The sequence below is a fragment of the Schistocerca piceifrons genome, chromosome 8 (assembly GCF_021461385.2).
Source record: "Schistocerca piceifrons isolate TAMUIC-IGC-003096 chromosome 8, iqSchPice1.1, whole genome shotgun sequence".
Lineage (NCBI taxonomy): Eukaryota > Metazoa > Arthropoda > Insecta > Orthoptera > Acrididae > Schistocerca > Schistocerca piceifrons.
In genome coordinates this window covers 200,938,849-200,965,247 of record NC_060145.1, presented here as the reverse complement: position 1 = coordinate 200,965,247, position 26,399 = coordinate 200,938,849, and the positions used below count along the sequence as shown (strand labels likewise).

Genomic DNA, 26,399 nt, shown 5'->3' with positions numbered 1-26,399 from the left:
TATAGCCGACAAAGCCTAAACATCCATGGCGTAGAGAGACATCACCACGTCCGGATGGAATCTCAGTTCGGTTTTACAAAGAGTACTCTACGGCATTGACCCCTTACCGAGCTTGCGTTTATCGTGAATCCCTCCCCCAGCACAAAGTCTGAAGCGACTGGAAAAAAAAACGCAGATGACTCCAATATATAAGAAAATCTTCACGATAAAGGATGACAGCCAAAAACAGTTGCAGGATATAAGAAAATGTTCAAATGTGTGCGAAATCCTAAGGGGCCAAACTGCTGAGGTCATCGGTCCCTAGACTTACACACTACTTAAATTAAGTTGTCCTCAGAACAACACAAACCCACCATGCCCGAAGAAGGACTCGAACCTCCGGCGGGAGGGGCCGCGCAATCCGTGACAGGGCGCCTCTAACCGCGCAGCCGTTTCGCGCTGCCGGTATACAGGGTGGTCCATTGATAGCGACCGGGCCAAATATCTCACGAAATAAGCATCAAACGAAAAAACAACAATGAACGAAACTCGCCTAGCTTGAAGGAGGAAACCAGATAGCGCTATGGTTGGCCCGCTAGATGTCGCTGCCATAGGTCAGACGGATATCAATTGCGTTTGTTTGTTTTTTTTTTTTTTTTTTTTTTAAATAGGAGACCCCATTTTTTATTACATATTCGTGTAGTGCGTAAAGAAATATGAATGTTGTAGTTGGACCACTTTTTCGCTTTGTGATAAATGGCGCTGTAATAGTCAGAAACGTATAGATAGGTGGTATCACGTAACATTCCGCCAGTGCGGATGGTATTTGTTTCGTGATACATTACCCGTGTTAAAATGGACCGTTTACCAATTGCGGAAAAGGTCGATATCGTGTTGATGTATGGATATTGTGATCAAAACGCACAACGGGCGTGTGCTATGTATGCTGCTCGGTATCCTGGACGACATCATCCAAGTGTCCGGACCGTTCACCGGATAGTTACGTTATTTAAGGAAACAGGAAGTGTTCAGCCACATGTGAAACGTCAACCACGACCTGCAACAAATGATGATGCCCAAGTAAGTTTTTTAGTTGCTGTCGCGGTTAATCCGCACATCAGTAGCAGACAAATTGCGCGAGAATCGGGAATCTCAAAAACTTTGGTGTTGAGACTGCTACATCAACATCGATTGCACCCGTACCATATTTCTATGCACCAGGAATTGCATGGCGACGACTTTGAACGTCGTGTACAGTTCTGCCACTGGGCATAAGAGAAATTACGGGACGATGACAGATTTTTTTGCACGCTTTCTATTTAGCGACGAAGCGTCATTCACCAACAGCGGTAACGTAAACCGGCATAATATGCACTATTGGGCAACGGAAAATCCACGATGGCTGCGACAAGCGGATCATCAGCGACCTTGGCGGGTTAATGTATTGTGCGGCATTATGGGAGGAAGGATAATTGGCCCCTCATTTTATCGATGCCATTATAAATGTTACTACAAGATGTTTCACTGCATGACAGAATGGCGATGTACTTCCAACATGATGGATGTCTGGCACATAGCTCGCGTGCGATTGAAGTGGTATTGAACAGCATATTTCATGACAGGTGAATTGGTCATCGAAGCACGTTCACCGGATCTGACGTTCCCGGATTTCTTTCTGTGGGGAAAGTTGAAGGATATTTGCTATCGTGATCCACCGACAACGCCTGACAACATGCGTCAGCGCATTGTCAATGTATATGCGAACTTTACGGAAGGCGAACCATTCGCTGTTGAGAGGAATGTCGTTACACGTATTGCCACATGCACCGAGGTTGACGGACATCATTTTGAGCATTTATTGCATTAATGTGGTATTTACAGGTAATCACGCTGTAACAGCATGCGTTCCCAGAAATGATAAGTTCACAAAGGTACATGTATCCCATTGGAACAAACGAAATAAAATGTTCAAACGTACCTACGTTCTGTATTTTAATTGGAAAAACCTACCTGTTACCAACTGTTGGTCTAAAATTGTGAGCCGACCAGCATCTGTGCCTCGTATGCGCGGTACCGCCGCGTTGGAGCCTATAAGGCCGCGCTTGGCATCTTGTCGTCAGTCATGTGACTCACTCTGAGGATGGCCGGACGATACGCGGCCGAAATATCAGTGGAGGAAATTTTATTTGCCCGGCTGCATGCCCGAAATTTTGTGGACTATTCATTACGCCGCGAGAAGTGTAAAATGCAGAGTATTACTAGTGTCCTTCTTGACATACTCAAATATCTGGGAGTAAAGCTGCAAAGCGATATGAAATGGAACGAGCATGTGAGAACTGCGATAGGAAAGGCAAATGTTCGGCATTGGTTTATTGAAGAGAATTTAGGAAAAAGTTGATCTGTAAAGGAGACCGCATGTAGGACGCTGGGGCGACCTATTTTTGAATGTTGCTAGAATGTTTGGAATCTGTACCAGGTCGGTTTGAAGGAAGACATCGATTCAATTCAAAAACGAGCTGCTAATTTGTTACCTGTAGCTTCGAACAATACGTAAGTGTTACGGAAATGCTTCGGGAACTCAAACAGGAATTCCTAAAGGGAAGGCGATGTTCTTTTCAAGAAACTCTATTGAGAAAATTTAGAGAACTGGCAGTTGAATCTGACTGCCGAACGATTATACTGCCGTCAACAATCACTGCGCATAAGGACCACAGAGATAAGATACGAGAAATTAGATCTCATACGGAGACACACGCCAGTGGAGCAGGAAGGAAGTGACTAGTAGTGGTACAGGGTACCCTCCGCCGTGCACCATACAGTGGCTTGCGGAGTATCTATGTAGATGTAGATGCAGATGTAAATGTAGAACATGGGAGGGTAACACGGCGGCCTGTTACTAGCTGTACACCACCTGCAGCGCTCCACAACGGCCACTGTGTTCTTTTAAGGGGGTAACTAATATTTCATCTGATGAATCTGCTTCGTCATGTGACCTAGATGTTAATTACTTGAGTGAGCTTGTGCCCATTATGTGTGGCATCACATCAAAAATGTTAGAGAATGGGAGTAACTTTATTCTCAGTAACCCAATCAACAAGACTTCCATAGACTTTCGAACAAGATTCATCTGGCCGGGCTGCAAATGTTTCTGAAGGCGAACGGTTGAGAGCAGTAAACAACCCTTTCTTTAAAGAATGGAACTCCCCCGTATAAAACAGCTTCAGCGTCTGATTACTTTGCAAAATAGTTAATGTGTTAGATAGTTGATGTTAAGTATGTAACCGAGGAAAAGTTTAGAAAACGATTGAAATTACGTTTAAAGTTTTTTGGAAGACGCTAAGTGCTCTCATTGTCAACACTGGATGAGTATAGTCTAGGCGATTAGGGTTCCGTTTCAAACAAAAGCTAGTTATTCACGCATCTCAATGTTCATCACGTCATATCTCCTGAACTGCGGGTCATACAATTATATAATTATGCGGATACATTCTACGGTATACATGGGTACTACCTGAAAAATGTGTTGTGAATGGAGTTAGCAGTAAAAAAGTAATTAATTGAAACATCATGAAGGATGCTGAAGTTTTGCTACATAAACAAGTTTCTTCATTTTGTGGGGCATGTTAGCGAGGAAGAATGTCGTAAAAGTTTGAAATTCGTATGCAGTTCGTTGGAAGTCGATAGGTACTCTGTCTCAAATACTGTATGAATGTGGGCTGGATAGCTGGCGCGCCGTCAGTTACGCTGCCTACAGAGATACACGGTGTTTGTTTTGACTTGAGACAAGTAAATCTCTCGAAAACGACGCATCGTACGAAAAAAATGTTCTGCGTGAAAAGTTAAAACCATCCTGTATCGGCGGGGTCATGTTGGTATTTTCAAATGGAAAAGTTCAATTTTTATTGTATATTCGGATTCCATGCCAAAACGTACGTACGGTTTACTCAAATGATTGTTTTCCATTCGCGGTAGATGACGCTTTGATTGACTAATATGAAATATGCCTGTTTTTGCTGTAAAGAACCGACGCATTTGCGTCTATGTTTCATTTACGATGTAAATTTAAACTTTTGTGTTTGAGCACTTATTGTGAATTACAGTTACGGTGAGAAGCACCCAAATGGTGAGGGGCAAGAGGCCGTTGTTTCTGCATCACAGTAAACGTAGTTTCTAAGCAGACATTGTAACCGCTGACCATACCATACTGTACTCTACTATCAAATTTACAACACTAAAATAAATTTCGAACAAAAATATCAACCTGTATAACACAAAGGTTTACATTTACATCGTACATGAAATGTAGAATCAAATACGTCCGTTTGTAATTGCAAAACCACAAACACTTTATATTTGTCGATTACAGCACCATCTAACTCGATTGGAAAACAATAGTTTGAGTAAACCGTAAGAATTTTTTGCCGTAGAATCCAAATATGCAATAAGAATGGGAGGTCTCCAAAAATGCTTCAAATGGCTCCGAGCGCTATGGGACTTAACATCTGAGGTCATCAGTCCCCTAGAACTTAGAACTACTTAAACCTAACTAACCTAAGGACAGCACACACATCCATCCCCCAAGGCAGGATTCGAACCTATGACCGTAGCGGTCGCGCGGTTCCAGGCTGATGCGCCTAGAACCGCTCGGCCACACTGGCCGGCGGGAGGTCTCCATTTAAAAATACAAAGTTGACGTCGCCAATGCGTGAGGGGTGGGTAGGTGGCGGAAAGTTGTAGCATAGACAGATGTCCCCTTTGCTAATACCAACTTTTCACCAAGAACATTTTTTATTACGATGTGACGGCTTCGAGATGTTTAGTTAACCCAAGTTAAAACAAACACGCTGTATACGCGGTTCCTGGCCGGCCGGTGTGGCCGTGCGGTTAAAGGCGCTTCAGTCTGGAACCGCGAGACCGCTACGGTCGCAGGTTCGAATCCTGCCTCGGGCATGGATGTGTGTGATGTCCTTAGGTTAGTTAGGTTTAAGTAGTTCTAAGTTCTAGGGGACTGATGACCACAGATGTTAAGTCCCATAGTGCTCAGAGCCATTTGAACCATTTTTTTACGCGGTTCCTAACTATAATATTTGTCTTGCTGTATTAAAGTTTTTACATAAAATTGTACCTCTTAATTAGTAGGGAGCGGTTGATAGGACACATTCTGAGACATCAAAGGATCACCAATTTAGTGTTGGAGGAAAGTGTAGCGGGTAAAAATCGTAGAGCGAGACCAAGGGATTAATACAGTAGGCACATTCAGAAAAATGTAGCTTGCAGTACTTATCCGGAGATGAAGAGGTTCACACGAAATAGAGTACGATGGGGAGCTGCATAAAAACGGTCTTCCGACTGCAGACCACAAAAAACTATAAGAACAATTACCAGATTACGCCAGCATTTTAAATTTTTAAATTTGGTCAATAATTCCCGCCAGGCTAGCAGAGGTCGCTAATGCGCTGCTTCCTGGACTTGGGTGGGCCCGCTGGCCCCGAATCGAATCTGCCAAGCAGATTTGACGGTGAGGGTCGGTGTGCCGGCCAGCCTGGATTTGATTCTTAGGCGGTTTTCCACATCCCACTAGGTGAATACCGGGCTGGTTCCCATGTCTCGCCTCAGTTACACGATTCGCAGACATCTGAAAACGTTGGCACTATTTCATGGCTTACACTTGATGCAGACAGCTGCGGTATACTAATACTGTCCCATGGGGTATGGGGTGGTGGCAGGAAGGGAATCCAGTCACCATCTGACACTAACATCGCCATAGTAGCAAGGCCGGTCCCTCGTTGAAGTGGGACAAAGGCGCAAGTAAATGATGATGAAATTTGGTCAATAATTATGAGATACTGAAAATGAAGTTTCTGTCGTCGCTGAAAGCGTTAGGTAGGCAAACTGCAACTACAATTGTGCAGCTTGAAATTAGCCGCTTACTGGAGGGACTTCGATGTATTTATCGCATTTGGCGAGATGCCTGTTTAAGAGAATAGAGGTAATAACCAGCTTTGTGATAAAATAGTTGAGGGAAATGTACATGTCTAGGTGGGGCTGACGTGAAAGCACGTGTCGTTGCGGTGGAAACCTAATAATCGGAACTGTTTTATTATTTATAGCTATTATGCAGAGACTTTAGTCCTAATGTGTTAAACCAGTAGACGATAAATGAAGACGAGAAGCAGTGGTATGGTGCGGGGCTTGTATTAGTGGGTTCGCTAAGTGGTAATGCGAGTGGTAACTTGATGAAGTAGCAGCTTTATTTTGCAAGCTCGTGTTGCGGGTAAAGGCGAGACTAGTGTCCCATGTAACATTAATTTTACAATTATAGGACTGTAGGAATTTGATCCAGGTTGGTAATTACGGTTTCCTCTGTCCAAGTTGGCATAATTAAGTCGCATAGTGACCCAGCGCGCGGCGCATCTCGCCTGTAGCTTGTGGGCGGCGTCAGCCGACGTTCAGTTCCCCACCGCCGGCAGGAAAGCAAACACTGAAGGGTAGTCAATCGATGCGCAGGGTATCACACCTGAAATAGTTCTGCCGAGCAAGGTAGCGCAGTGGTTAGCACACTGGACTCGCATGCGGGAGGACACCAGTTCAGATCCGCGACCGGCCATCATGATTTAGATTTTCCGTGATTTCCCTAAATCGCTGAATGAAAATGCAGGGATGGCTCCTTTGAAAGGGCACGGCCAATTTCCTTCAGTATTTCAGGCTTGTGCTCTGTTTCTAATAACCTCGTTGTCGACAGGACGCGAAACACCAATCTTCCTTCATTCCTTTTTTTGAAACAGTCCTAAAGGCGGGCATGAACGAACAAACTAAATTGTGAGGTTTGTTATACACAGACTCGAAAGAAAATAGCGTGACATTTGGAAGAATTTGTTGTGAACTGTGACCGTAAAGGAAACGTAAATATAGACAAAGTCAAAACGAGGGCTGTCCTTCCATTCAAACTCTTCATAAAAGGATTTTAAGGTCAAAACAATGTGAGCTCCTACCTTCAGAGTCTTCTCTCAATATAAATGCCAGTGCAAATCGCGCTAAGGGAAGGAAGGGCAGACTAAACGGGACGCAGATGACTGCAGCAGCGATGAATCAGGAACGAGACGTGTTTGGCAGTCTAACTGATGCCCGGTGTGTGTCGTGTGCTGTGAATAACGGCCGACCCAGCGGTCGCGCATATCGACAGGGCAGTGCATTGTGCTGGTAACACTGCCGGCGTGATTTACACGCTGCAGCCGACTGCCGGTCCCGCGTCATATTCAACAGGCTATACACACGTATGGCGTACCTATAGCCGCTCGGCACCAAATGGAGACGACCCTGTAGTAACCCGGTATATATCGACGTCGTTGATCTAGCGGACGTCACGGCAGTATCTCTGGTCATTTGAGCTCCTGGCCTGTTGGGTTATCTATTAATGAGCATCTCGTAGTGATAACGTTCGGAAAAACACTCAGACAATTATGCTGAAACGACTACTGATGAATCAGGTTGATTAAGTGGCCGGGGGGGGGGGGGGGGGGGGGAGGAGAAGAGTTGACATCCAACACTATTCTGATTCAAGATTTATTGTGTTTGACTGAGATGAAGACAGGTATCGTTTCTTTTTAAGGCCAGATCCGACTACTTCTTCCATTCTCTACCAAGTGTGTAAGCGTTCCGTTCCTAATGACAACACTGAACTTGCATTTGGAAGCAGTGTGATTCAAATCCCGATCGTGCACATTTAGTGAAAGTCGACACCACCACACTCTGCTATGATAAATCTTTTTATTCATTGCTCTATCTGGAACAGATTATCATCAGTATTTGTGAATAGTTACAACCATAAAGTTAAATAAAAACTACCTCTTGCGTCGTCGAGTAACTCATTAAAAATGCCGCTAACAGATGAAAAAAGTAAACAAAAACAAAAACCACGTAGATGAGTAACGCTCATAAAAATGATCTTGACGTCGAATACAGATATATATCAAAGTCTCTGTTATAAATATATTAATATAAAATGAAATTTTCACTCTACAGCGGAGAGTGCGCTGATATGAAACTTCCTGGCAGATTAAAACTGTGTCCCGGACCGAGACTCGAACTCGGGACCTTTGCCTTTCGCGGGCAAGTGCTCTACCATCTGAGCTACCCAAGCACGACTCACGCCCCGTCCTCACAGTTTTAATTCCGTCAGTACCTCGCCTCCTACCTTCCAAACTTTACAGAAGCTCTCCTGCGAATCTTGTAGAACTAGCACTCCTGGAAGAAAGGATATTGAGGAGACATGGCTTAGCCACAGCCTGGTTGTTGTTTCTAGAATGAAATTTTCACTCTACAGCGGAGTTTCATATCGGCGCACACTCGCTGTAGAGTGAAAAACCTATGAAGCAAGCAATCATGCCATAGAGACGCACTCTTGCTTCCTACAGCCAACTGAGAGAGTTTGAGAGAGGTGAAAGTGGGACCTTCGGGGTGGCCAGATGGTCCTTTCGGGGAATTACCAGAGGAGTTGGATTGGATGTGCTGCGTAAATTGTGTAACGTTGCTGGTATCAGTGGTAACGTGAACATCTCAGACCCGTAGACTTGGTACTGGACGTCCACGCAGCACAGATGCCTGCCAGGATCGTCGTATTGTAACGGCAGCAATGGCAGATCGTGCAGCTACCACAGTACAGATATGAGGGCTTGTGAGCTCAGATGTGTCAGCATGAACTGTTGCGAACCGGTTATTAGCAGTGGGACTACGGGCACGCACACCTCTTGCTCATCTTCCTCTCACACAACAGCATCGACGTGCACGGCTCGTCCTGTGCCGTGGAGGATCACTTGGAAAATAGAATGGTGCACTGGGGTCTTCAGCGATGAAAGCAGATTCTGCCTGCACGCAAATGATGGCCGTCTGCGCGTATGACGTAGACCTGGTGAGCGCTATCTCGTAGAATGGATTCGTCCAAGACGTACTGGCCGCACCCAGGCCTTGCAGTCTGGGGTATGACAAGCTCTCGTTCACCTTTAGTGTTTCTGGAGGGAATGCTAACCAGCGCTCGTTACGTGCAGAATGTTCTTAGAGTCGTTCTTTTGCTGTTCTTGCAATAGGATGGTGATGTGTTGTTTCAACAGGCTAATCCTCACTTACACACTACCCGTGAAGCTCAATGTGCTCGGCAAGAAGTGCAGCAACCTCCCTGGAGAGCACGATCTCCAAACTTGTCTCCAACCAAGCACGTGTGGGATACGATGGGACGATAAGTGAGTGCGAATCGTCAGCCAACAACTCTTGCAGAACTACGTGAACCAGTGGAGCAGGCGTGGCGTAACGTATCCCTGGACAGTATCCCCCATCTGTACGGTATGCCAGAGTCAGTGCTTGCAGTGATGCCCGTGGACGCTACACAATATACTGACATGCGTGTTTCAGCATGGGTCGGTCCCTGGTACTGTACAACCGCTTGAGCTATTGGTCTTTAAATGTAATCATTTCACGTTCTCCATATGCTCTGTTGCAACAATAAATCTTTAGTTAACTGGAAATCTCTAAAATGGAGTTCTAATTTTTTTTTCGGCAAAATGTTTGTTAAACGAGATTTGCCTTATCATGGGAAAAGTAGTAGGAAGTGTTGTTCCTAGACGGATATCAATATCACAGTACTAATCATCTGTTCAAATTAATTACGTACATGACATCTTAATGCAATGTGAATCTTAAAAAGCAAAAACTCAGAAAGATTACATGAAATACTGTAGTCAAACATGTGGGACTTTGATGACATTGCAAGGAAGATTGAAGGAACAACAAAACAGAGTTCCTTAGCTGCACAACTCTCATTTTCAAACAAACAAGAGAGTGCAATAAACTCCGAATCCAATGTGCTCGATTCCCGGCGGGGTCAGGGATTTTCTCTGCCTCGTGATGACTGGGTGTTGTGTGATGTCCTTAGGTTAGTTAGGGTTAAGTAGTTCTAAGTTCTAGGGGACTGATGACCATAGATGTTAAGTCTCATAGTGCATTTGAACCAGCCAATGTGCTCAAACAACAATATAAATGAAACTTCCTGACAGATTAAAACTGTGTGCCGGACCGAGACTCGAACTCGGGACCTTCGCCTTTCGCGGGCAAGTGCTCTACCAACTGAGCTACCCAAGCACGACTCACAGCTTCAATTCTGCCAGTACCTCGTCTCCTACCTTCCAAATTTCACAGAAGCTCTCCTGCATACCTTGCAGAACTAGCAGTCCTGGAAGAAAGGATATCGCGGATATATGGCTTAGCCACAGCCTAGGGCATGTTTCCAGAATGAAACAACGTAAATGCAGGCTGTTCAGAGGACAGACTCCGAGATACGAAAGTAACAACTCATGCCGTAGAAAAGAGGACACTTTGATTTGATGATGGCCAGGAAGCGAATGAATAGCTGGCGGGATGCCTCCCAGCAAACAAATTACCAGAATATCATGTTCTCTGTTTTCAATCCAAGGTCTCTTTGCATGGGCGGTAGGAAACTTGTAGTCAATGTGTCGAACGTAACTGGCCCTAAAAGCATGGAAATACAGGTGAACGCTGCAAAAGCTTCCCTGTTAAGGCGTACAAATGAGCGCAGACAATTTATAAACTTGATGCCGTCCGAGCTTCAACTGTCTCTTAAAATTGGTTGACGAAGTATACACAGTGCCTCGAAGGAGAGGCAATACACAGAATTTTCATGGGACAGGAAAGACAGGAATCTTGTTGACATCCAAGCTGAACAGATATTTTCTATAATTCAAGTGGTCCTTTGAGGGCAAAGGCACCGATGCGGCTGCACGTCCGGAATAAAAAAACCGCTCTAGAAACTACTCTAGGGCGCAATGTAACTCTTCAACAAAGCCTTCTGCTGCATCTTACAGTAGACACCGGATGTTCCGGAATTCCCAGCTTTGTGTGAGAACCTTTCAGCCACCACCAAGCAACTAGAACTACCCGCTTTGTATTGATTCCTATTACAAAAGTAGACGTACGTATGTGTGTATGCCCGTATCTCCTAAATCACAGGACCGATTTCAACCAACATTGGAACACATATCCGTTAATGTTAGGCAACAATCGCTGTTGGGGCACGAACCATCTACCTGTTATAGTTCAGAAAAATGGTTCAAATGGCTCTGAGCACTATGGGACTTAACTACTGAGGTCATCAGTCCCCTAGAACTTAGAACTACTTAAACCTAACTAACCATAGGACAACACACACATCCATACCCGAGGCAGGATTCGAACCTGCGACCGTAGTGGTCGCGCGGTTCCAGACTGAAGCGCCTAGAACCGCTCGGCCACACTGGCCGGCTACAGTTCAGAAGATATGACGCCGTAAAAACTGAGATGCGTGAAAAACTGCCGCATTGTGCATGACATTTAAATTTACATCTTCTTTGCTGCTGACTCTATTCGCAACAAATGTTGCGTCCGCACCTCGTGGTCTAGTGGGTAGCGTTGCTGCCTCTGGATCACGAGGGCCTTGGTTCGATTCCGTGTCAGGTTGGGGTTTTTCTCTGCCCGGGGTCTGGGTTTTGGTATCACCATCATCATCATTCGTGACATTGGCAAGATTGGATTGTGTAAAAGTTTGACTGTGTAAAAATTGGGACTTTGTACGGGCGCTGATCAACGCGCAGTTGAGCGCCCCATAAACCAAACATCACCAACAAATGTTGCAGACCGCATCCGCATATGCAGCTGAATGAACCCACACAAATATCATTGTACGACTTACACTTCAAGAGATATGACATCATAAGCATTGAGATGCCTGAGAAATTTCAAAATGGTTCAAATGGGCCTAAGTACTATTAACAGATGTTCAGATGTGTGTGAAATCTTATGAGACTTAAATGCTAAGGTCATCAGTCCCTAAGGTTATACACACTACTTAACCTAAATTATCCTACGGACAGCCGACCGGAGTGGCCGAGCGGTTCTAGGCGCTACAGTCTGGAACCGCGCGACCGCTACGGTCGCAGGTTCGAATCCTGCCTCGGGCATGGATGTGTGTGATGTCCTTCGGTTAGTTAGGTTTAAGTAGTTGTAAGTTCTAGGGGACTGATGACCTCAGAAGTTAAGTCCCGTGGTGCTCAGAGCCATTTGAACCATTATCCTAAGGACAAACACACACACCCACGCCCGAGGGAGGACTCGAACCTCCGCCGGGACCAGCCGCACAGTGCATGACTGCGGCGCCATAGACCGCTCGGCTAATCCTGCGCGGCTCACTATTAACATCTGAGGTCATCAGTCCCCTAGACTTAGAACTACTTAAACCTAACTAACCTAAGGACGTCACACACATCCATGCCCGAGGCAGGATTCGAACCTGCTACCGTAGCCGCCACTCGGTTCCGAACTGAAGCGTCTAGAAACGACGACTGAGAGATGTCGTTTCATGCATAGAGTTGTAATGCATTTATTCTTTACTTCGAAGACACACTTACAGGTGAATCAACTGACACCTGCTATCGCTTTCGACAGCTTTCATCTGCGAAGTGCAAACGCCTGTATGCGAGAATAGAACCCGTTATACAGCTATCAAGAGGCGTTGCCCTACAGACGTTTACAAAATCGCGAAGCAGCCTTACTTACAGATTTGTACGTTATGCATATTTCTTTGTACAACTCTTTCATACTTTCAAGGGTGTTTTTTCACGAATACATGAAAATGAAATTCTTCGGTGTTACAAACACAGTTCGCCGGGTTTGTCAGCTAGTATGAAACAAACTGTAATTGAACTGATACAGGGAGGAGAATCGATATGTACAATGATATTCATATCGTGTCTCCAGCCGGAACATAACGTCATCTTGTTCTCTGTGTCAAGAAGACGTTATGTTCCGGCTGGAGACACGATATGAATATCATCAATTACTGCGCCGGGAAAGTTCACCGAGTCAGGTACCTACTAGTTATGGTGTGAAAGCTTTACTTCATCCTATGGTAGTATGATACGATGTTATAATTCGGACAGTTAGTGGTGGCTGTGGATGGTGTACGCCGGCACTGCGGCGCTGCGCGGAGAGTGACCCTGCGCGACCTCGCAAGCGTTGCGGCAGTACAACAGGTCTGTCCAGTATCAGCTGCTGGCGCTGTTATTGCGGCACTTCTTCAGTCAGGCCTCGCCGAGCCGCCGCCACTGCCGCCACGGCCGCCACCTTTATTTACTCGGCGCTCGGCGATGCGTAAATACGGCCCCGACAGAGTCGCTGCCCTCTTCCCAGCGGAGCGACACCTGACGCAGCTCGCTGGTACAAGCCCGCCGGAAATCTGCATCTACATCGGTGCTCTGCAAACCACTGTGAAGTTCGCGGTGGACGGTATTTCTCGTTGTACCGCTTTATGAGGGTTTCTTTGCTTTTCATTCGCGCATGCAACGGGAGTCTGGTGAAGCAGGCAGCCGACTTTCGATAAGTATGCATTCTAAATTCCTGTGATTGATGTGCTACAGTTCTAGATTTCTTAGAACAATATTTGAATAGTACTGCAAGATCTCGCGAAAAAAGATAATGATTACAATTTTGAATAACTGAGCGGGGGATGGATGACTGCTTGACTGCATATAGCCTAATAATGTCTTCGTGTTGACTGGAATACTCTCTATCAAATTCTGAAGGTGGCGGGGGTCAAATACAGGGAGCGAAAGACTATTTACAATTTGTACAGAAACCAAATGGCAGATATGAGTCGAGGGGCATGAAAGGGAAACAGTCGTTGGGAAGGGTGTGAGACATGGTTGTAGCCTATCCACGATCTTATTCAATCTGTATAGTGAGCAAGCAGTAAAGGAAACAAAAGAAAAATTCGGAGTAGGTATTAAAATCCATTGAAAAGAAATAAAAACTTTGAGATTCGCCACTGACATTGTAATTCTACCAGAGCCGGCAAAGGACTTGGAAGAGCAGTTGAACGGAATGGACAGTGTCTTGAAAGGAGGATATAAGATGAATATCAACAAAAAAAAACGAGGATAATGGAATGCAGTCGAATTAAGTCGGGTGATGCTGAGGGAATTTGATAAGGAAATAAGACACTTACAGTAGTTGATGAGTTTTGCTACTTGGGGAGCAAAATTACTGATGGTGGTCGAAGTAGAGAGAATATAAAATGTATACTGGCAATGGAACGGAAAGCGTTTCTGAAGAAGAGAGATTTTTTAACATCGAGTATAGATTTAAGTGTCAGGAAGTTGTTTCTGAAAGAATTTGTATAGGGTGTAGCCATGTATGAAAGTGAAACATGGAAGATAAATAGTTTGGACAAAAAGAGAATAGAAGCTTTCGAAATGTGATGCTACAGAAGAATGCTGAAGATTAGATGGGTAGATCACATAACTAATGAGGAGGTATTGAATAGAATTGGGGAGAAGAGAAATTTGTGGCACAACTTGACTAAAAGAAGGGATCAGTTGGTAGGACATGTTCTGAGGCATCAAGAAGGGATCACCAATTTAGTATTGGAGGGCTGCGTGGAAGATAAAAATCATAGAGGGAGCCCAAAAGAGATGACTACACTAAGCAGATTCATAAGGATGTAGGTTGCAGTAGGTGGTGGAAGATGAAGAATCTTGCACAGGGTAGAGTAGCATGGAGAGTTGCAGCAAACCAGTCTCAGGACTGAAGACCACAGCAATAACAACAACATTGTCTTCGTGCTCCCATAGGAGCGATACGTGGAGGGCCGTAATGCATTTCTGTATTCCTTAACGCTACTTCTTGAAATTTTGTAATTAGCCTTTAGCGAGATACTTGACGTCTGTCTTCAAGCTAGCATTTCGTTTCTTGTGAGTCAAGGAAAGTCTGTGTCGATTCGTGCCACCCTTATTTGTATGAAAGATGCTCTATTCTATGACCGCAAAATAGTTAATCACTAGAAGCACTTACTTCCACAAAACGTCTTGAGGTATACGTTCACGGCCATTTGAAAGGGAACTACCATATAAAATTCATCTTGTGTAAGGCAGGGGTCAGACTAAGATTCGTTGGAAGAATCTTCAGAAAAGAAGTCCTTCAATAAAGGAGGTAGCTTAAAAAACATTCATTCGCCCTATACTTGAATAATACCGATGAATCTGGGACCTTCACTGGACAGGAACAGTAGAGGAAATAGAGAAAATGCACAGAGGTGCAGCGCGCTTCGTTGCAGGCTAATTTAGTAACCACTAAAGAGTCGCGGAGGTGGTCAACCAACTCAGGTGGCAAACGATGTATGGGATACGTTGTGCCTTACGATGTAGTTTACTGTTAAACTTCCGAGAGCGTTTCGTTGCTATTAGAGTCAACAAACATGTCGCTTCCTCAATCTCGCGGAAGATGAAATTAATGTGCTTCGAGTCCACACGGAGATTTACCGGGATTCGTTCTCTCCGCTAATCATTCGTGACTAGAACAGGAGGGGAAGTGACCTGGTACACGAAGTACCCTCCACCAAACACTTTATCAAGTGACTTGCTTAGCACAGATATAGTTACCGAAAATGAGGACTGCATTTTCAATCTTATCGCTGAACCGAAGGCTGTCACCTGCTTTACTGAGTCTATCATATTCTTAGAAACTGTTACACCCATAAATTGGTACGAGTTACCTGAGTACAGCTGTACAGCTCATTGATATTCCAGTCACAAGAAACAGACATTCTTTTTCGTTTTGTGAAGTGAACAGTTTTACATATATGAAGATTTAAAGCGTTGGCAAACTTCGTACCAATTTGATATCTCGTTAATTTTAGACTGAATATTTCTGCAGATTTATTGAAACAGTCCTTCCTTCAATATGAATGCTCATCTACAAAAAAATCAGAGGTTACTTTTAACAATAGAACACTAAAGGGGGGGCCGCGCGGGTTTAGCCGAGCGGTCTTGGGCGCTGCAGTCGTGGACTGTGCGGCTGGTCCCGGCGGAGGTTAGAGTCCTCCCTCGGGCATGGGTGTGTGTGTTTGTCCTTAGGATAATTTAGGTTAAGTAGTGTGTAAGCTTCGGGACTGATGACCTTAGCAGTCAAGTCCCATAAGATTACAGACACATTTACATTTTTACTAAGGGGGGGGGGGGGGGAGGGGATGCGAAATGTTGAAATGCTACTAAACCATCCTAAATTTTACTATTCCACATATCATTCAAAGGAAGTCATAATTTATGAGTTATGCATTACATATTTTTTGAAACATTGTTCTAGGCAAACAGCGATCTCAGCTTTATCAGTATTTATGCGATCAAGACTGCTTTTCGAAAATTTTATTTTTAGTTTATACATTAGTTAATTGGCATTATTAAGTCTCCAGAGGTATGTTACATATCAAATTCAGTATGATGTGTCTTGTTTTATACCCTACTACAATCATAAGTTTTACGAAGCTTTAGTGATCTAGTTAATATTGTCAATCATATCATTAAAATACAAGATGAATAGCAAGAGCCACAACACACTTCCCTGGTGCATGCTTGAAGTTACCTCTATCTACACTCCTGGAAATGGAAAAAAGAACACATTGACACCGGTGTGTCAGACCCACCATACTTGCTCCGGACACTGCGAGAGGGCTGTACAAGCAATGATCACACGCACGGCACAGCGGACACGCCAGGAACCGCGGTGTTGGCCGTCGAATGGCGCTAGCTGCGCAGCATTTGTGCACCGCCGCCGTCAGTGTCAGCCAGTTTGCCGTGGCATACGGAGCTCCATCGCAGTCTTTAACACTGGTAGCATGCCGCGACAGCGTGGACGTGAACCGTATGTGCAGTTGACGGACTTTGAGCGAGGGCGTATAGTGGGCATGCGGGAGGCCGGGTGGACGTACCGCCGAATTGCTCAACACGTGGGGCGTGAGGTCTCCACAGTACATCGATGTTATCGCCAGTGGTCGGCGGAAGGTGCACGTGCCCGTCGACCTGGGACCGGACCGCAGCGACACACGAATGCACGCCAAGACCGTAGGATCCTACGCAGTGCCGTAGGGGACCGCACCGCCACTTCCCAGCAAATTAGGGACACTGTTGCTCCTGGGGTATCGGCGAGGACCATTCGCAACCGTCTCCATGAAGCTGGGCTACGGTCCCGCACACCGTTAGGCCGTCTTCCGCTCACGCCCCAACATCGTGCAACCCGCCTCCAGTGGTGTCGCGACAGGCGTGAATGGAGGGACGAATGGAGACGTGTCGTCTTCAACGATGAGAGTCGCTTCTGCCTTGGTGCCAATGATGGTCGTATGCGTGTTTGGCGCCGTGCAGGTGAGCGCCACAATCAGGACTGCATACGACCGAGGCACACAGGGCCAACACCCGGCATCATGGTGTGGGGAGCGATCTCCTACACTGGCCGTACACCACTGGTGATCGTCGAGGGGACACTGAATAGTGCACGGTACATCCAAACCGTCATCGAACCCATCGTTCTGCGATTCCTAGACCGGCAAGGGAAGTTGCTGTTCCAACAGGACAATGCACGTCCGTATGTATCCCGTGCCACCCAACGTGCTCTAGAAGGTGTAAGTCAACTACCCTGGCCAGCAAGATCTCCGGATCTGTCCCACATTGAGCATGTTTGGGACTGGATGAAGCGTCGTCTCACGCGGTCTGCACGTCCAGCACGAACGCTGGTCCAACTGAGGCGCCAGGTGGAAATGGCATGGCAAGCCGTTCCACAGGACTACATCCAGCATCTCTACGATCGTCTCCATGGGAGAATAGCAGCCTGCATTGCTGCGAAAGGTGGATATACACTGTACTGGTGCCAACATTGTTCATGCTCTGTTGCCTGTGTCTATGTGCCTGTGGTTCTGTCAGTGTGATCATGTGATGTATCTGACCCCATGAACGTGTCAATAAAGTTTCCCCTTCCTGGGACAATGAATTCACGGTGTTCTTATTTCAATTTCCAGGAGTGTATTTCGATGACTATCCATCCATCATCCACTCAAAGTTCTCCGTACCAAGAACATGTCAATCTTCTGTTGTGTCCCTTAGCGTTCATCGCATCTAGTAAGGGGTCAACCTATTCAAAATTTATAAAATTTTGTTTTGTTGTTTAAGTTTGTGGCCGAATGTCCTTCCTGACGCCGTAGCCGTCAAGGTAACCTAAGGGAAGCAGGTAGTGTGCGCCATCTGTTTGTGTATCGTGTAAACTCTGTCCTGTGTGTTATCTCATTTCAACTGTTTGCGTATCGTTTCTGTGGGGCAGAATTTACGGAACAGCCCAGGATTTGCCTAAACGAGCGTGGGAAGCTACCTATAAGCCACATAGGCTGGCCGGAGTACCAAGAGTGTGGGTTCGATCCCTGTGTAACTCAACATTCTGTTTCGCAAGCTAGCGTGCTGCGCATTTCGCCGGGCAGATAACCGAAAAAATCCTCAATCCTGTCACAAACTTTGTTTGGTACCCCATATAATCTTTATTCCCGTTGGGAAGCGTAGGTATAGTCCCGACTTTCCGAAGCTTTACTGAAGCCGAGACTTACGGCATCAAATGGATCCGTGACGCTAAATTTCGGATTAGAAGACAACTCATAAAGCGTACCTTGTGAGACATGGAGGATAATCAGTGGCATCGACACTCTGTGCTGATCTGTGTGTAGATTTTAGCTGTTTTGTACTTTTTTCCTCGCATTACATTGGAGTAACGTTTCCTCACGTGGAATGACATCCTAGTATTGTATTAAGTACCACGTTAATGAGAAGCAACAATGCATCAAATACAGGCCCCAAATGCTCCGCGCCTCAAACTCTTAATTAAAAATAGCGATCTCACAACACTCCTCTTCTGCGGGCTGTCCCTGGACTTCAGTAAGGAGGAGGTTTCTGACAGGACACACTGGGAGTTCCTGTACTTTCATGAAGGCTAAGAAATTTTTTTTAAGAAATTAGAAGAACTTAATTTATTTGATGATTACTTCAATTCTAAAGCACAGCTAATAAAAAGGAAATCATAATAAAATTTTAAAAAATAGTATCGTCAAAATTCCGCAAAAAGAAAACACCATATTAGTAACAGTTTTTCGCGGAGCATTTATTCAATCCCTGCATAACACAAGTATTGGGCGGATTACAGTTTAGGAAGCACTGCCATTAGCATCAGTTTCGCCCACTCACAATTGAAAGAATATCGCTATAGATTATTCTGAAATGAAGTACCCTATTTACAGTACGCCTACATGTAGTGCACTGAAGTGACAAAAGTCCTAGGAAACCTCCTAATATCCTTTTGGATTTCCATTTGCCCGACATAGTCCAGCAACTCGACGTAGCATGGACTCAACGAGTCCTTGTAACTCCCCTGCAGGAATAACTACCTAGCCGATCGTAATTGTAAAACGTTGCAGGTGCCAAATTTTGTGTACGAACTGACTTCTCGACTATGTGCCATAAATGTTCAATGGGATTCATGTCAAGCGATCTGGGTAGCTAAACGATTCGTTCGAACTGTCCAGAATGTGCTTCAAACCAATCAGTAACAACTGTAGCCCAGTGACACTACATCGTTCTTTGGGAACATGTAGTCCATGAATGGTTGCAAAAGGTCTCCAAGTAGTCGAAAATAAGATTTCCAGTCAATGATCAGTTCAGTAGGACCAGAGGACCTAGTCCATTCCATGTAAACAGAGTCCACGTTATTATGGAGACACCACCAGTTTGCACAGTGCCATGCTGACAACATGGTTCCATGGGTTCCATGGGTCTGCGCCTCACTCGAACCCTATAATTCAGCTCTTACTATTTGAAAGCAGGGATCATCTGTCAAGGCCACGATTTTCCAATAGTCTAGGGTTCAACCAGTATTGTCAGGAGTTCAAGAGCTGCACTGCAGGCGATGTTTGCTTTAGCAAATACACTCGCGGTGGTCATCTGCTGCCACAGCCCATTAATGACAAATTTCACCACGCCGTCCTAACGGGTACGTCCGTCGTACGTCCCACGTTGGTTTCTGCGGTTATTCAACCCAATATTGTTTGTCTGTTAGCACTGACAACTCTACGCAATCGCCTCTGCTCTAGGCCGTTACGTGAAGGCACTCGTTCACTGCGTTGTCAGTGCTGAGAGGTAATGCCTGAATGTTGGTATTCTCAGCACACAGTTGACACTGTGGTTCTCGGAATAGTGAACTCCCTAACGATTTGCGTACTGGAATGTCCCATGGATCTGGCTCCAATTACCATTCAGCGTTCAAAGTCTGTTGCTTCCCGTCATGCGACCAAAATCATATCAGATACATTTTCATACAAATCACCTGAGTACAAATAAAAACTTCGCCAATGCAGTGCCCTTTTATACCTAGCGTTCGCGATACTACCGCCATCTGTATTTGTTCATGTCGCTATCCCATGACTTTTGTCGTCTCAGTTTACAGCACAGAACTTTTAAACGATATGTTGTGCACAGTAAAAACAGTCCTTGATTAAACCTGCATCATCATTACCTTCATCTGTAGATTGTTGAGTGAATGACTGGCGTGCATTTTACTTGTGTTTCAATTTCTTTCAGCAAATAAAAAAGTTACGCTACCGCGGGTATTTTACTGTTTACTGAGAGTCAGTTATGCTTGTAATACCATTACCGTTATGTGTAGGTGAATGGTATAGTATGAAATAGTTTTGGACTGGTCTCGAGGAGAAGAAGTGTATTAGCGAATAACAAATGCAGGGTTCTATTTTAAGAAAAACTACTGCTGCTCAAATATTCATAACGACCAAAGTTACAAGAACGGCAGTGGTACTAATCAGTGTCCCCTTGGTAGCAACATTGATACATTTTTTAGTTTGCCTCTCGGCAGAATGTTATTTGGTGTGGTCAAGACAAATGGGACACTCTGTAAGAGGTGAGATCAAAAAGTAGCGGGTATTCTTTGATTTGGCAGGCTTTATACATTCGACTTTCAAATTTTTTATCTTGTCGCTACACGTGTTCCTGAAATATGTTTGCATTTTCACTTGTATAAAATATTTAGATCGTTGAAAGTCAAAAAAGTTTACGTGCTTTCGAGTATTCGGTGAATTTAACTTCCGAAAAAGATGGAGTAAAGAATTTGCATTCACTTTTCTTGAAAAATAGAGTAAAGTGTGCTGGCCACTGTGGCCGAGCGGTTCTAGGCACTTCAGTCCGGAACAGTGCAGCTGCTGCGGTCGCAGGTTCGAATCCTGCCTCGGGCATGGATGTGTGTGATGTCCTTAGGTTAGTTAGGTTTAGGTAGTTCTAAGTCCAGGGGACTGGTGACCTCAGATGTTAAGTCCCATAGTGCTTAGAGCCATTTGAACCATTTTTTGGAGTAAAGTGCAGCACCACATTCGAAATGCTGACTGTGGCTTTTGGTGACTCTACTATAAACAAGAAAAGACTTTAGGAGTAGTATAAACGTTTGAAAGAGGGTCAAAAAGACGTTGAAGGCAACGACCGCCCTGGACTCCCTAGCACGTCAGTTACTGGCGACAGAGTGGAAGAAGTAAAGAAAATGGTTCTGGAAAATCGTCGAATCATCATCAGAGAGGTTGCTGATAATGTCGGCAATTTTTTCAGGTGTTTTGAGCATGATGCATGTAGCCGCAAAGTTCGTTCTGAAATTGTTGAATTTCAACCGAAAATGACGTCCCTTAGACATCGCTCAATAGTTGATCAATAAAGTCGGCAACGATCCGGAAGTTCTTAAGAAGATTATAAAAGGCGACGAAACATGATAATACGTTTGACATCGAAACCGAGGTCCAGTCTTTCCAATGGAAATTGCCCGAAGAACTAAGACGGAAAAAAGTTCGACGAGTTCGATCACATGTGGTGGTTCTTCTCACTGTTTTGTTCGATTACTGTTGGATAGTGCATCATAAGCTCCAGCCTTATGGTCATTAAGGTATACTACAGCGAATGTATGCGCGGTTTGCGTGAAGAAATTCGAAGAAAACGACTAAAATTGTGGCAAAACCATTATTGGAAATTCCATCACGATTATACTGTCGCCCACACTTAATTGCGTGTTCGTGATGTTTTCACAAAAAACAAAACCATTATGGTGCCTCAGTCATCATATACGCCGGATTTCGCCCTCTAGAGTTTCTTTCTACACTCCTGGAAATGGAAAAAAGAACACATTGACACCGGTGTGTCAGACCCACCATACTTGCTCCGGACACTGCGAGAGGGCTGTACAAGCAATGATCACACGCACGGCACAGCGGACACACCAGGAACCGCGGTGTTGGCCGTCGAATGGCGCTAGCTGCGCAGCATTTGTGCACCGCCGCCGTCAGTGTCAGCCAGTTTGCCGTGGCATACGGAGCTCCATCGCAGTCTTTAACACTGGTAGCATGCCGCGACAGCGTGGACGTGAACCGTATGTGCAGTTGACGGACTTTGAGCGAGGGCGTATAGTGGGCATGCGGGAGGCCGGGTGGACGTACCGCCGAATTGCTCAACACGTGGGGCGTGAGGTCTCCACAGTACATCGATGTTGTCGCCAGTGGTCGGCGGAAGGTGCACGTGCCCGTCGACCTGGGACAGGACCGCAGCGACGCACGGATGCACGCCAAGACCGTAGGATCCTACGCAGTGCCGTAGGGGACCGCACCGCCACTTCCCAGCAAATTAGGGACACTGTTGCTCCTGGGGTATCGGCGAGGACCATTCGCAACCGTCTCCATGAAGCTGGGCTACGGTCCCGCACACCGTTAGGTCGTCTTCCGCTCACGCCCCAACATCGTGCAGCTCGCCTCCACTGGTGTCGCGACAGGCGTGAATGGAGGGACGAATGGAGACGTGTCGTCTTCAGCGATGAGAGTCGCTTCTGCCTTGGTGCCAATGATGGTCGTATGCGCCTTTGGCGCCGTGCAGGTGAGCGCCACAATCAGGACTGCATACGACCGAGGCACACAGGGCCAACACCCGGCATCATGGTGTGGGGAGCGATCTCCTACACTGGCCGTACACCACTGGTGATCGTCGAGGGGACACTGAATAGTGCACGGTACAGCCAAACCGTCATCGAACCCATCGTTCTGCGATTCCTAGACCGGCAAGGGAACTTGCTGTTCCAACAGGACAATGCACGTCCGTATGTATGCCGTGCCACCCAACGTGCTCTAGAAGGTGTAAGCCAACTACCGTGGCCAGCAAGATCTCCGGATCTGTCCCCCATTGAGCATGTTTGGGACTGGATGAAGCGTCGTCTCACGCGGTCTGCACGTCCAGCACGAACGCTGGTCCAACTGAGGCGCCAGGTGGAAATGGCATGGCAAGCCGTTCCACAGGACTACATCCAGCATCTCTACGATCGTCTCCATGGGAGAATAGCAGCCTGCATTGCTGCGAAAGGTGGATATACACTGTACTAGTGCCGACATTGTGCATGCTTTGTTGCCTGTGTCTATGTGCCTGTGGTTCTGTCAGTGTGATCATGTGGTGTATCTGACCCCAGGAATGTGTCAATAAAGTTTCCCCTTCCTGGGACAATGAATTCACGGTGTTCTTATTTCAATTTCCAGGAGTGTATTACCGAGGATGGAGGGAACGATGAAAGGGCGTTGTTTTGCCACCACTGATGAGATAAAAACTGAATCGCTGAAGAAGTTAACACCATAACGAAAAGTGAGTTCCGGAAGTGCTTCCAGGTTCGAAAAAAGCTCTGGCACAAGTGTATTGTATCTGCGGGGGACTATTTTGATGGAGACAAAGCTGATGTTGATCAATGAAAAAGATTGAAGCTTCCTGGCAGATTAAAACTGTGTTCCCGACCGACACTCGAACTCGGGACCTTTGCCTCTCGCGGGCAAGTGCTCTACCATTTTTTTTAATCTCATTTTGTTAGTTTTCGTTCGTTTCATCTGCTCGATGTGGACGTCGCAAGACACCCGTTTCAGTTTGTTGTTGATCGATTAACTCAGTTTTTTTGTTACAGAGGGCAGCTAACCCTCTGACCTGACCGAACACGCTGAGTTACCGTGCCGGCTACCATCTGAGCTACCGAAGCGCGACTCACGCCTGGTCCTCACAACTTTACTTCTGCCAGTATCTCGTCTCCTACCTACCGAGTCTCGGTCGGGCACACAGTTTTAATCTGCCAGGAAGTTTCATATCAGCGCACACTTCGCTGCAGAGCGAAAATCTCATTCTGAATGAAAAAGATTGTTTAAGAAAAATAAAAATTTACCTTAGTTTTTGATCACACCTTGTGTACTACAAAGGTAAGCAAAATTAGTAACCCGTTGTGAGTGGCACGCGAGATGACAACTAGAAGTGTCCACAGTGAGGTGCCCCCGCTACACTGAGGCAGCGCAGTTTCGTGTGTGGACGTGTGTACGTGTGTGTTGGGCGCTGTGTCGGAAGCTGGCAGCGCGCCACGGAATGCGGCTGAATCAGCGCGGCAGCATTGTGCGTGTGTGTCTTGGAGAGCCCAAATAGCGGCGGGCCAAGTGCCCGTAACCGGGCCTGCGCCGCCAGAAACAAAGGGGACCGCCTGGGCTCACGCACTTCACTCAGCGATCCTGTCACACGCGCTCAAGTGACGGTGAGAAATGCAGAGTAGCACACTGTATCAAAATGAGTCCAACGCCAACCCAGAACAGTGTACTAGAAAGCGCGCAACTCGCCTTCTACATCTCTCATATAGTAGCTGCACGAAAGTCAGTATGGCATTCTGTGGGTAATGGCATACTAGGAATTCCTTTAACGTGTAAATCTGTCGACTTGTTATGTGCCACCGTCCATCTGTTTCATTTTTCGGTTGGCACAACTCTCTTCAGTTAGGCAGAATCGTGCTGCCAGGCCGTTTAGCCTTCGCTGTTTGTTCGTGGTATGAAGGATGTTCACAGATCCAGTGGCTGCACGAAAATAGGCAGATAGCGGTCGATCGTCACGACCCTTCGAAAATGAACGGGAATTACAGAGGGGAGGTTGAGAATTATCAATATTTGTTGTTGTTGTTGTTGTGGCCTTCAGTCCAGAGACTGGATTGATGCAGCTCTCCATGCTACTCTATCCTGTGCAAGCTTCTTCATCTCCCAGTACCTACTGCAACCTACAACCTTCTGAATCTGCTTACTGTATTCATCTCTTGGTCTCCCTCTACGATTGTTACCCTCCACGCTGCCCTCCAACACTAAATTGGCCATTCCTACATTCCTCAGAATATGTCCTACCAACCTATCTCTTCTTCTAGTCAAGTTGTGCCACAAATTTCTCTTCTCCCCAATTCTATTCAATACCTCCTCATTAGTTATGTGATCTACCCATCTAATCTTCAGCATTCTTCTCTAGCACCACATTTCGAAAGCTTCTATTCTCTTCTTGTCTAAACTGTTTATCGTCCACGTTTCACTTCCATACATGGCTACACTCCATACAAATACCTTCAGAAATGACTTCCTGACACTTAAGTCTATACTCGATTTTAACAAATTTTTCTTCTTCAGAGACGCTTTCCGTTCCATTGCCAGTCTACATTTTATATCCTCTCTACTTCGACCATCATCAGTTATTTTGCTCCCCAAATAACAAAACTCATTTACTACTTTAAGCATCTCATTTCCTAATCTAATTCTCTCAGCATCACCCGACTTAATTCGAGTACATTCCATTATCCTCGTTTTGCTTTTGTTGATGTTCATATTACGTCCTCCTTTCAAGGCACTGTCCATTCCATTCAGCTACTCTTCCAGATCCTTTGCTGTCTCTGTCATCGGCGAACCTCAAAGTTTTTATTTCTTCTCCATGGATTTTAATTCCTACTCCAAATTTTTCTTTTGTTTCCTTTACTGCTTGCTCAATATACAGATTGAATAACAACGGGGAAAGGCTACAACCCTGTCTCACTCACTTACCAACCACTGCTTCCCTTTCATGCCCCTCGACTCTTATAACTGCCATCTGGTTTCTGTACAATTTGTAAATAGCCTTTCGCTCCCTGTATTTGACCCCTGCCACCTTTAGAATTTGAAAGAGACTATTCCAGTCAACATTGTCAAAAGTTATCTTTAGGTCTACAAATGCTAGAAAAGTAGGTTTGCCTTTCCTTAATCTATTTTCTAAGATAAGTCGTACGGTCAATATGGCCTCACGTGTTCCAACACTTCTACGGAATCCAAACTGATCTTCCCCGAGGTCGGCTCCTACCAGTTTTTCCATTCGTCTGTAAAGAATTCGTGTTAATATCTTGCAGCCGTGGCTTATTAAACTGATAGTTCTGTAATTTTCACGTCTGTCCACACCTGCTTTCCAATATGCGTTATGAAAAGAAATGAGCGTTTGACGTCATTGGCCGGGAGGCCTCTTGCGGGGCAGGTTTGGCCGCCTTGGTGCAGGTCTTATTACATTCGACGCCACATTGGGCGACCTGCGCGCCGGATGGGGATGAAATAACGATGAAGACAGCACAACACCCTGTACCTGAGCGTAGAAAATCACCGACCCAGGCGGGAATCGAACTCGGACTTCGTAGGACGGCAA

At 45.6% G+C, this 26,399-nt stretch overlaps 1 protein-coding gene across 1 annotated transcript in view; it reads left to right on the top strand.

Annotated features, from left to right (window-relative positions):
• Positions 1-26,399, top strand: part of LOC124711731 (protein vestigial) — a 521,042-nt gene that overhangs the window by 300,814 nt on the left and 193,829 nt on the right. The window lies entirely within an intron of this gene.